The sequence below is a fragment of the Bos indicus genome, chromosome X, assembly GCF_029378745.1.
Source record: "Bos indicus isolate NIAB-ARS_2022 breed Sahiwal x Tharparkar chromosome X, NIAB-ARS_B.indTharparkar_mat_pri_1.0, whole genome shotgun sequence".
Taxonomy (NCBI): Eukaryota; Metazoa; Chordata; class Mammalia; order Artiodactyla; family Bovidae; genus Bos; species Bos indicus.
In genome coordinates, this window is record NC_091789.1 from 88,332,275 (window position 1) to 88,344,542 (window position 12,268).

Consider the following 12,268-nt stretch of genomic DNA (forward strand, 5'->3'; position numbering starts at 1 on the left):
TATATGTGGAATCTAAAAAAATTAAATGGATGTACATAACAAAGCCACAACAGAGTCACAGATATAGGAAACAAACTAGTGGTTACCAGTGGGTAGATGGAAAGGGGGAAGGGTAAGATAGTGGTAGGGGACTAAAGTACAAAGTGTGTGCTTGCTAAGTCACTTCAGTCCTGTGCAACTCTGTGTGACCCTATGGACTGTAGTCCCCCAGAGTCCTCTGTCCATGGGAATTTTCCAGACAAGAATACTGGAATGGGTTGCCATGCCCTCCTCCAGGGGATCTTCCTGACCCAGGGATCGAACCTGCCTCTCATGTCTCCTGCATTGGCAGGCAGGTTCTTTACCAGTAGCACCACCTGGGAAACACTATACAAAGTAGTGTGTATAAAATAAATAAGCTACAAGGATATATTCTATAGCACAGGAAATATAGCCAATATTTTATAACTTTGAATGGAGTATAATCTATAAAGATATTGAATCACTGTCTTGTACTCCTGAAACTAATATTGTAAATCAACTATACTTTATTTGCCTGCAATGTGGGAGACCTGGGTTCTATCCTTGGGTTGGGAAGATCCCCTGGAGAAGGAAATGGCAACCCACTCCAGTATTCTTGCCTGGAGAATCCCATGGACGGAGCAGCCTCGTGGGCTACAGTCCACGGGGTCGCAAAGAGTTGGACACGACTGAGAGACTTCACTTCACTTCACTTTAAAAGAAAAACTACTAGTTTGCAACCTCAGTGCCCTATTTCAGGCATGGATCAAGGTAAAAGATTTTTCAGGAACAATATATGCATAAAGTTTCAAAGTATTATCCATAGATTACTTACTAATTACAAATGGAAAACTGTATCTTTACAATGAAGTTATCTGGTAAACACTGCCTTAATTAATTGATCAAATTTAGCATCACTGATAATAATACAAACTGACCTTCTGATGGGATATGGTAAGAAGTATACAACATAAACAAATATTTTTGCCAAGAATGTTTAACCCCACTCAAATTTAGCCTCTAAACTACAGGAAATACAGGGTATAGAAAAATGCAGAATGTTTGACACTCTTTAAGACAACTGTCTTGGAATTTATTTTTTAGTCAATGTTCTGAGGGGAAAAGGTAGTGGTAGTATTCTATATGGGCTTCCCTGGTAGCTCAGCAGTAAAGAATCTGCCTCCAGTGCGGGAGACTTGGGTTCGATCTTTAGGTCAGGAAGATCCCCTGGAGGAGGGATTGACAACCCACTCTAGTATTCTTTCCTGGAGAATTCCATGGACTGAGGAGCCTGGTGGGCTGCAGTCCATTGGGTTGCAAAGAGTCGAAAATGACTTAAGCGACTGAGCCTAGAACTGTTCTATATTAAGAGGCTAAAGAAGCATAAACAAATGCAGCATATGAACTTTTGATCTAGATTTGAAACTTTCAACTAAAAATAATTGTTTCATGACATTTGAGAAAACTTGAATAGGTATCAGATATTGGGTGATATGAAATTATCATAAATTTTCCTTGATGTAAACATATTAAAGGTATTTGTAGGACCACATGCTTATTATTTGGAGATGAGTGGTAAGATAGTCAAGGCTGAAGCCATTTACTTTTAAAGGACTCAGGGAAAAATATACAGAACAAAGAATGCAAATGTATGAAAAAAATCAATTCCTGAATTTAGGTATAGACAGTATGAGTGTTCATAATAGCATTCTTTCAAGGTTTTGTCTTTATAACCAAAATTTACAGGGAAAATTCAAATAAAAATAGGCTTAGTTCCAACAGCAACATTTACACAGAAGAAGAAAATCCATGTGCTTTCAAAATTTACAGTATTATTCTGCCATGGCTTTCATAATCTATATGATAATTATAACATGCCTTTGTTGTTTATTCCCACCGCAGTCCTGTTTTCCAGGCTAATAACAGGCAAACACAAACTGACCTCAACCAATTTGAGATTTCTAATTATTCCATTCTTTCTGGTTGTTATCTATCACTTCCATTAATCAGATGTAGAACTCTACAGGTTACCTCCCCCACAATCTCACTACCAGTGGCATATTATAATACAATGGAAGCAAGCCTCAGGCCTAATTCTGCCACTCATGCAGATATTTATCTGGAAGCAAATGCAAAACAGTTATAAAATCTGTTCTGTAAACTCAGTGAAGTCTCAGCTATCTTTCTTTTCAGATACTGTGACAGCATCATGCATTAAACTTTAACTTGAAGCAGATAATATTACAGCACTGCAATTGGGGTCAGGCAATTAAATCCCATAATCTAATGCCCAAATGGAAGACCCCTTTGCAGTCCTAGGCTTGGGCTACCATTCTAAAGGGTGTGAGTTGTCAGGCTTATTAAAATCTTCTTATTTTTTGTAATAACACTTCTGTTATTTCTGAAGCAATACCATTGCATTGTAGAGATTAGAAAATATAAAGAACAAAAAAATCAATAAAAATAAAAACCTTCTGTTAACAGCATTCAAAAATCACTATTATTAATCTGTTAGTGCATTTTCTTCTGGATCTTTCTGTGAGTGTGTGTGTTTATGTATATGCACACACTTCACAGAAATACATTTGAGTTTTTTACTAAATTGAGTTTATGCTGTTCAATAGCACCAAACTTTTCAGCATTTCCACCTTTTTTCAGTTCAACAGTTTCTACCTTTCCAGACCATATTAGCATTTCCTTAGCTGACCCAAAGCTTATTTGTTCAGTATAGTCTTACTTACTAGTTTTGTTTACTTTCTTCGTTATATTTTTCAGCTTATTCCCCCATTTTCTTTATTTCTCATAAAGTAGAGGTTGTATTTTAAGGCTAGATAGATTCAAGTTAGTTATTTGAGGACAGAACACATCATAGGTGATTTTTGTGTACCTTATGCTGCATCACATCTGAAGATATGTATTAGTTGATCCACCTTACTGATGTTTAGATTGATCTCTATTCTTCTAACCTATCAATACAAGCTTGGGAATGTCTATACAATACTTCTAGCCAATCAATAATCCATATATCTTGACACATCTAAGCAATGAAAGGTTAGTTTGCCACCAATCATGCTAATTAACAAAGCCACTGGTATTGATTGGAGATGAAGTTAGCTGAAGCTTATAGTAGCCAGCCCCTCTGGCTTCTAATCAGAGTCTTTTAAATGCTGATTATTCAGTCCTAGAGTACGTAAGTATGCATTTAAAATTAGAATACTGCAGTCATAACTTGCTTGTCTTAGTTGTCCAGTGGCTAAGTTGTGTTTGACTCTTTGTGACCCAAAGAGTCTTCAGCAGGCTTCCCTGTCCTCTGTCTCCCGGAGTTTGCTCAAACTTGTATCCATTGAGTCAATGATGCCATTCAATCATCTCATCCTCTGTTGCCCCTTTCTCCTCCTGCCCTCAATCTTTCTTAGCATCAGGATCTTTTAAAATGAGTTGGTTCTTTGCATCAAATGGCCAAAGTAGTGGATGTTTAGCTTCAGCATCAGTTCTTCCAATGAACTATTCAGGGTTGATTTCCTTTGCGGTTGACTGGTTTGATCACCTTGCAGTCCAAGGGACTCGCAAGAGTCTTCTCTCCAGGACCACAGTTTGAAAACATCAGTTCTTCAGCACTCAGCCTTCTTTATGATCCAGCTGTCACCTCCATACATGACTCCTGGAAAAACCATAGTTTGACTATATGGACCTTTGTGGGCAAAGTGATATCTCTACTTTTTAAAATGCTATCTAGGTTTGTCATAGCTTTACTTACAAGGAGCAAGTGTCTTTTAATTTCTTGGCTATAGTCACCATCCACAGTTGATTTTGGAGCCCACAACAATAAAGTCTGTCACTATTTCCATTTTTTCCCCTTCTATTTGCCATGAAGTGATGGGACCAGATGCCATGATCTTAGTTTTTGAATGTTGAGTTTTAAGCCAGCTTTTTCAGTCTCCTCTTTCATCCTAATCAAGAAGCTATTTAGTTCCTCTTCATTTTCTGCCACAGAGTGGTATCATCTGCATATCTGACGTTGATATTTCTCCTGGCAATCTTAATTCCAGCTTGTGTTTCATCCAGCCCAGTATTTTGCATGACGTATTCTGCATAGAAGTTAAATAAGCAAGGTGACAATATACAGCCTTGACATACTCCTTTCCCAAATTTGAACCAGTCCTTTGTTCCCTGTCTGGTTCTAACAGTTGCTTCTTGACCCACATATAGATTTCTCAGGGGGCAGGTAAGGTAGTCTTGTATTCCCATCTCTTTAAGAGTTTTCCACAGTTTGTTGAGATCCACACAATCAAAGGATTTAGAATAGTCAATGAAGCAGAGGTAGACATTTTTCTGGAATTCTTTTGCTTTTTCTATGATCTAGTGGATGTTGGCAATATGATCTCTGGTTCCTCTGCCTTTTCTAAATCCAGCTCACATGTCTAAAATTTCTTGATTCACATACTATTGAAATGAATTACCTTGCTAGCATGTGAAATGAGCACAACTGTATGGTAGTTTGAACATCTTGTGGCATTTCCCTTCTTTGGATTGCAATGCAAACTTACCTTTTCCAGTCCTGTGGCTACTGCTGAGTTTTCCAAATTTGCTGGCATATTGAGAGCAGCACTTCAACAGCTTCATCTTTCAGGATTTGAAATAGCTCTACTGGAATTCCATCACCTCCACTAGCTTTGTTCATAGCAATGCTTCCTAAGGCCCACTTGACTTCATACCCAAGGATGTCTGGCTCTAGGTGAGCGATCACACCATCGTGGTTATCTGGGTCATTAAGACCTTTTTTGTATAGTTCTGTGTATGTTTGCCACCTCTTCATCTCTTCTGCTTCTGTTATGCACCTGTCCTAGAGTGTGCAGAAAAACTAACAAATACATATATCAAATTCCTTCCATTCTTAGGAGCCCTTATCTTTTTCAGATTGTAACATGAATTCTGGGTGCCTCTTAGAAACAATGGCTTCTTAAAATCACTGTTGTCAGGTAGCAATTTTTATGTAATTGTCATAACTTCTATATGCATGAACATGGTCATTGCTGCTCATGTTGTAGTCATTTTAGTTAAATTGCATTCATTGTTGAATTTATTTTCTATTTAAAATGTCTTCAAAAACATAATGAGTTGACAATGAAACTTTTTTCTTTCTTAGTAGTACACAATACAATAATGATGTCATTGCAATTGATGACATTGGTGAAATTCAGGACATTTCACTGGCTATGTGTAAGTATTTAAAGTAAATTATGGATAACATAACACCAGTAAAACACCAGTGGGAGAAACCAAAGCTGTCTACACAGGAATGGTAATGTTAGCAAAAGCTCAGCTTCTCTGTATACTGTTTTGAATCTAATATTGGAGACAGAGTTTTTGGGTGAAGTAGAAAAGAATGGCTTTATTATTTTGCCAGGCAAAGGGGGACACAGCAGGTTCCTGCCTCAAAAAAACTGCCTGTCACAACCCCAAAGGATTTGATAAAGGGTTTTATAACAAGGGTGTTATAACATGGGCTTCCCTGGTGGCTCAGAGGTTAAAGCATCTGCCTGAAATGCAGGAGACCCAGGTTCAATCCCTGGGTCGGGAAGATCCCCTAGAGAAGGAAATGGCAACCCACTCCAGTACTCTTGCCTGGAGAATCCCATGGAGGGAGGAGCCAGGTAGGCTACAGTCCATGGGGTAGCAAAGAGTTGACTGAGTGACTGAGTGACTTCACTTTCACTTTATAACAATGGTTCAAGGATAAGGTCTCTGACAAGATTAGGATGGGACCAGAGCTTGTGCTCCTTTAATCTCATCTCAGGTGGTTGGTCTTCTAATCTTTTTGTTTTGTTATCTCTTTCTTTTTTGAATTATGAAATTATGATAACACCTTTACAGAAAACTTAGAAAATACAGAACAAAGTTACATATAGTTCCACTATATATTACAATTATTTTTTCAGTAGATAAATTAAGATTTTTAGTTGGAGTTTCAATATCAAACTCTTAACATTAATAGAATAAATATACAGAGGAGTAGAAGGATATAGAAGACCTGAAAAGCACCATGAGCCAATTCAACATAATTAAGATTTATACAGTTTTCACACAATGGTAGAATAAAATTCTATTCCAAAATGGCAACTGACTCCAGTGTTCTTGCCTGGAGAATCCCAGGGATGGTGGAGCCTGGTGGTCTGCCGTATATGGGGTTACACAGAATCAGACACAACTGAAGCGACTTAGCAGCAACAGCAAGTTCCCATAGATTATAAACTAGGACTATAAAGGCCTAATCTTGATGAGCTTCTCTGGTCTCTTTAATCTTGCCTCAGGTAGTTACTTGGCTGATCCTCACTTGATTAGCAATTGTTCAAATCTTCCCTTTGGATGCAAGGAAAGTCATGAAGGCTGGAGTTTGTCTATAAGTAATGGGTGACTGTGGTCCACTGGAGAAGGGAATGGCAAACCACTTCAGTATTCTTTCCTTGAGAACCCCATGAGCAGTATGAAAAGGCAAAAGGAGAGGATACTGAAAGAGGAACTCCCCAGGTCAGTAGGTGCCCAACATGCTACTGGAGATCAGTGGAGAAATAACTCCAGAAAGAATGAAGGAATGGAGCCAAAGCAAAAACAATACCCAGCTGTGGAAGTGACAGGTGATAGAAGCAAGGTCCGATGCTGTAAAGAGCAATATTGCATAGGAACCTGGAATGTCAGGTCCATGAATGAAGGCAAATTGGAAGTGGTTAAACAAGAGATGGCAAGAGTGAACATCGACATTTTAGGAATCAGCGAACTAAAATGTACAGGAAAGGGTGAATTTAACTCAGATGACCATTATATCTACTACTGCAGGCAGGAATACCTCAGAAGAAATGCAGTAGCCATCATGGTCAACAAAAGAGTCCGAAATGCAGTACTTGGATGCAATCTCAAAAACAACAGAATGATCTCTGTTCGTTTCCAAGGCAAACCATTCAATATCACAGTAATCCAAGTCTATGCCCCAACCAGTAAGGCTGAAGAGCTGAAGTTGAACGGTTCTATGAAGACCTACAAGACCTTTAAAACTAACACACCAAAAAGATGTACTTTTCATTATATGGGACTGGAATGCAAAAGTAGGAAGTTAAGAAACACCTGGAGTAACAGGCAAATTTGGCCTTGGAATAAGAAATGAAGCAGGGTAAAGACTAAAAGAGTTTTGCCAAGAAAATGCACTGGTCATAACAAACACCCTCTTCCAACAACACAAGAGAAGACTCTACACATGGACATCACCAGATGGTCAACACCGAAATCAGATTGATTATATTCTTTGCAGCCAAAGATGGAGAAGCTCTATACAGTCAATAAAAAGAAGACCAGGAGCTGACTGTGGCTCAGATCATGAACTCTTATTGTCAAATTCAGACTTAAATTGAAGAAAGTAGGGAAAACGACTAGACCATTCAGGTATGACCTAAATCAAATCCCTTATGATTATACAGTGGAAGTGAGAAACAGATTTAAGGGACTAGATCTGATAGATAGAGTGTCTGATGATCTATGGACTGAGGTTCGTGACATTGTACAGGAGACAGGGATCAAGACCATTCCCATGGAAAAGAAATGCAAAAAAGCAAAATGGCTGTCTGAGGAGGCCTAACAAATAGCTGTGAAAAGAAGAGAAGCAAAAAGCAAAGGAGAAAAGGAAAGATATAACCATCTGAATGCAGAGTTCCAAAGAATAGCAAGAAGAGATAAGAAAGCCTTCCTCAGCGATCAATACAAAGAAATAAAGGAAAATAACAGACTGGGAAAGACTAGAGATCTCTTCAAGAAAATTAGAAATACCAAGGGAACATTTCATGCAAAAATGGGCTCGATAAAGGACAGAAATTTTTTGGACCTAACAGAAGCAGAAGATATTAAGAAGAGGTGGCAGGAATACACAAAAGAACTGTACAAAAAAGATCTTCACGACCAAGATAATCATGATGGTGTGATCACTGACCTAGAGCCAGACATCCTGGAATGTGAAGTCAAGTGGGCCTTAGAAAGCATCACTACGAACAAAACTAGTGGAGGTGATAGAATTCCAGTTGAGCTATTTGAAATCCTGAAAGATGATGCTGTGAAAGTGCTGCACTCAATATGCCAGCAAATTTGGAAAACACAGCAGTGGCCACAGGACTGGCAAAGGTCAGTTTTTATTCCAATCCCAGAGAAAGGCAATCCCAAAGAATGCTCAAACTACTGCACAATTGCACTCATCTCACACGCTAGTAAAGTGATGCTCAAAATTCTCCAAGCCAGGCTTCAGCAATACATGAACCGTGAAATTCCAGTTGTTCAAGCTGGTTTTAGAAAAGGAAGAGGAACCAGAGACCAAATTGCCAATATCCACTGGATCATGGTAAAAGCAAGAGAGTTCCAGAAAAACATCTATTTCTACTTTATTGACTTTGCCAAAGCCTTTGACTGTGTGGATCACAATAAACTGTGGAAAATTCTGAAAGAGATGGGAATACCAAACCACCTGACCTGCTTCTTGAGAAATTTGTATGGAGGTCAGGAAGTAACAGAACTGGACATGTAACAACATACTGGTTCCAAATAGGAAAAGGAGTACGTCAAGCCTGTATATTGTCACCCTGCTTCTTAAACTTATATGCAGAGTACATCATGAGAAATGCTGGGCTGGAAGAAGCACAAGCTGGAATCAAGATTGCTGGGAGAAATATCAATAACCTCAGATATGCAGATGACACCACCCTTGTGGCAGAAAATGAAGAGGAACAAAAAGCCTCTTGATGAAAGTGAAAGAGGAGAGTGAAAAAGTTGGCTTAAAACTCAACATTCAGAAAACGAAGATCATGGCATCTGGTCCCATCATTTCATGGGAAATAGATGGGGAAACAGTGGAAACCGTGTCAGACTTTATTTTGGGGGGCTCCAAAATCACTGCAGATGGTGACTGCAGCCATGAAATTAAAAGACGCTTACTCCTTGGAAGAAAAGTTATGACCAACCTAGATAGCATATTCAAAAGCAGAGACATTACTTTGCCAACAAAGGTCTGTCTAGTCAAGGCTCTGGTTTTTCCAGTGGACATGTATGGATGTGAGAATTGGACTGTGAAGAAAGCTGAGTGCTGAAGAATTGATGCTTTTGAACTGTGGTGTTGGAGAAGACTCTTGAGAGTCCCTTGGCCTGCAAGGAGATCCAACCAGTCCATTGTCCAGGATATCAGCCCTGGGATTTCTTTGGAAGGAATGATGCTAACGCTGAAAGTCCAGTACTTTGGCCACCTCATGAGAAGAGTTGACTTATTGGAAAAGACTCTGATGCTGGGAGGGGTTGGGGGAAGGAGGAGAAGGGGACGACAGAGGATGAGATGGCCAGATGGCATCACTGACTCGATGAATGTGAGTTAAGTATGAGTGAACTCTGGGCGTTGTTGATGGACAGGGAGGCCTGGCATCCTGCGATTCATGGGGTCACAAAGAGTCAGACATGACTGGGTCACTGAACTGAACTGAATGGATGACAAAAAAGGCCTCCATGTCTGGAAGCCCCACAGGGTCCTGCTTGATTTCAGGGACTTCTCACTTAGTAACATACACTGACTCAATCTCACTCATTTAAAAACTATATTATTCAAGGCTTCAGGTATATGCAATATTTAATACTGATATGATATTGTTGAGTATTTAATATTCAAACATAAGAAACAGGAGGAATAGTAAAAGGAACTCTCTCATATGCCTACTACCCAGATTCAACAATTATCAACATGTAACAAGTCTTGTTTCATTTATATCCCTATTATTTTTTATTTTCCCCTCCTCTATTTTATTTTGAAGGAAGTCTAAGACATTATATTATTTTATCCATAAATATTTCAGTATGTATATTTAAAATTAAAATTCTTTGTACTTATAAATGCAATATAATTTATCATATCTGAAAATAAATTGTTAACAATTACTTAATATTAGTAAATATTCTGTGATCAATTTTCCAGTAGTCTCAAATTTGTCATATGTTTTTTCTTTGAATCAGAATCCAAATAGCATCCACACATAGAAATCTTTTCTAATTTTTTTTAATTCTCTTAATCTCTAGCAGAAATCAGCAAAATGTTTTCTGGAAAGGATTATATAATGCATATTGAAGGTTTTGTGAGGTATATGGACTTCATCCAAGCTACTTAGTTCTACCATTGTAATACAAAACAGCCATTAAAATATGTGGATGAATATGCATAACAATTCTCCAGTAAAACTTTATCTACAAAAACAGATTGTATTTGGCTGAGGGGCCACAGTTTGGTGATTCCTTATCTATAGCAGTAGTTCTCACACTTTTTTGTGTATCAGAATCACTTGTGTGTGTATTAGTCACTTAGTCTGACTGTTTCCAACCCCATGGACTCTAGCCTACCAGGCTTCTCTGTCCAGCCATTGCCTTCTCCGTCCAGCCGTTGCCTTCTCTAGAGTATCTTCCCAAGCCAGGGCTTAAACCCTGGTCTCTTGAACTGCAGGCAGATTCTTTACCATCTGAGCCACCAAGGAAACCCATCAGAATCACTTAGAGGGCTAATAAAGAACACAGAGGCCAAGGTTTAATAGGATAGAGTCTCCATGATTTTTTGTCATGTTCCTAATCTATAAGTTCCTTCTTTTGAATGAAATTATTTATTTATTTTTGGCTGTGCTGGGTCTTTTTTGCTACACACAGTCTTTCGCTAGTTGCAGCAAATGGGGGGCATCTCTCTAGTCACAGTACATGAACTTCTTCTCATTGTGGTGGCTTCTCATCACAGAACACAAGCCCCAGAGTGAATGGATTTCTGTAGTTGTGCAGCATGTGAAATCTTCCTGGACTAAGAAATGAACCCTGCACATATGTCCTCTGTGTTGGCAGATTCTTTACTGCTGTGTTTCAAGAGAGTGAGTTGTGAGTGGATGGTCATGTCCCATGCCTCAGGCAAGTCCCTGAGATGGCCACCAAGTGCGGATTCTTGGCGTTGCACAGGAAAGAATTCAAGAGCGAGCCATAATAAAGAAAAAGAAAGTTTGTTCAGGGAGATACACACTCCATAGATCCATAGACAGAGTGTGGGTCATCTTAGAAGGCAAGAGGCAAGAGAGAGAAAGCACAGGGTTGACAGTTCTTATAGGACTGGGTAATTTATAGGCTAATGAGTGGGAGGATTATTCCAGCTATTTTGGGGAAGAGGTGGGGATATCTGGGAGTTGGGCTCTGCCCATTTTTTGAACTTTCATGGTCAGCCTCAGGACTGTCATGGCGCCTATGGTGTGTCATTTAGCTTGCTAGTGTATTACAATGGGCCTTCCCAGGTTGTTCAGTGGTAACAAATATGCCTGCCAATGAAGTAGATGTGGGTTCAATCCCAGGGTCAGGTTCGATCCCTGGAGGAGGAAATGGTAACCCATATCAGTTTTCTTGCCTGAAAAATCCCATGGACAGAGAAGCCTGGTGGACTATAGTCCACAGGCTCACAAAGAGTCAGACACGACTCTGACTGAGCACACATGTATTACAATGAGCATATACTAAAGCTCATGAGTTTGGGTAAGCTCCGGGAGTTGGTGATAGACAGGGAGGCCTGGCATGCTGCAATTCATGGCGTCACAAAGAGTCTGACACGACTGAGCAACTGAATTGAACTGAAATGATACTAAGGCTCAAGTTTTAGTGGAGGTTGACTTCCAACCATCTTGGACATACTTGGTTCCAGCAACTCTGCAGTGTCTTTGGGCCATGTCATTCCTTCCAGCCCCATTCCTGTCTCCACTGGACCACTTTTGTTGTTGAGTCACTAAGTGGTGTCCGACTTTTTTGTGAACCCATGGATTATAGCTATCCAGGTTTCTCTGTCCATGGAATTCTCCAGGCAAAAATACTGGGGTGGGTTCCCATTTCTTTCTCCAGGGGATCTTCCTCACTCAGGGATCAAACCGGAGTTTCCTCCATTGCCAGGAGAATTGTTTACAAGAAGGCAATGGCAAGCCACTCCAGTACTCTTGCCTGGAAAATCCCATGGACGGAGGAGCCTGGTGGGCTGCAGTCCATTGGGTCGCTAAGAGTTGGACACAACTGAGCGACTTCACTTTCACTTTTCACTTTCATGCATTGGAGAAGGCAATGGCAACCCACTCCAGTGTTCTTGCCTGGAAAATCCCAGGGACGGAGGAGCCTGGTGGGCTGCCATCAATGGGGTCGCACAGAGTTGGACACTACTGACGTGACTTAGCAGCAGCAGCAAGCCACCAAGGAA

General features: G+C 39.8%; 1 protein-coding gene and 1 non-coding gene across 6 annotated transcripts in view; both read left to right on the top strand.

The window, feature by feature from the left end:
* Positions 1-12,268, top strand: part of OPHN1 (oligophrenin 1) — a 627,556-nt gene that overhangs the window by 480,451 nt on the left and 134,837 nt on the right. The window lies entirely within an intron of this gene.
* TRNAF-GAA (transfer RNA phenylalanine (anticodon GAA)) lies at positions 5,510-5,581 on the top strand. The gene has a single exon. It is a non-coding gene; the product is annotated as a tRNA-Phe (tRNA).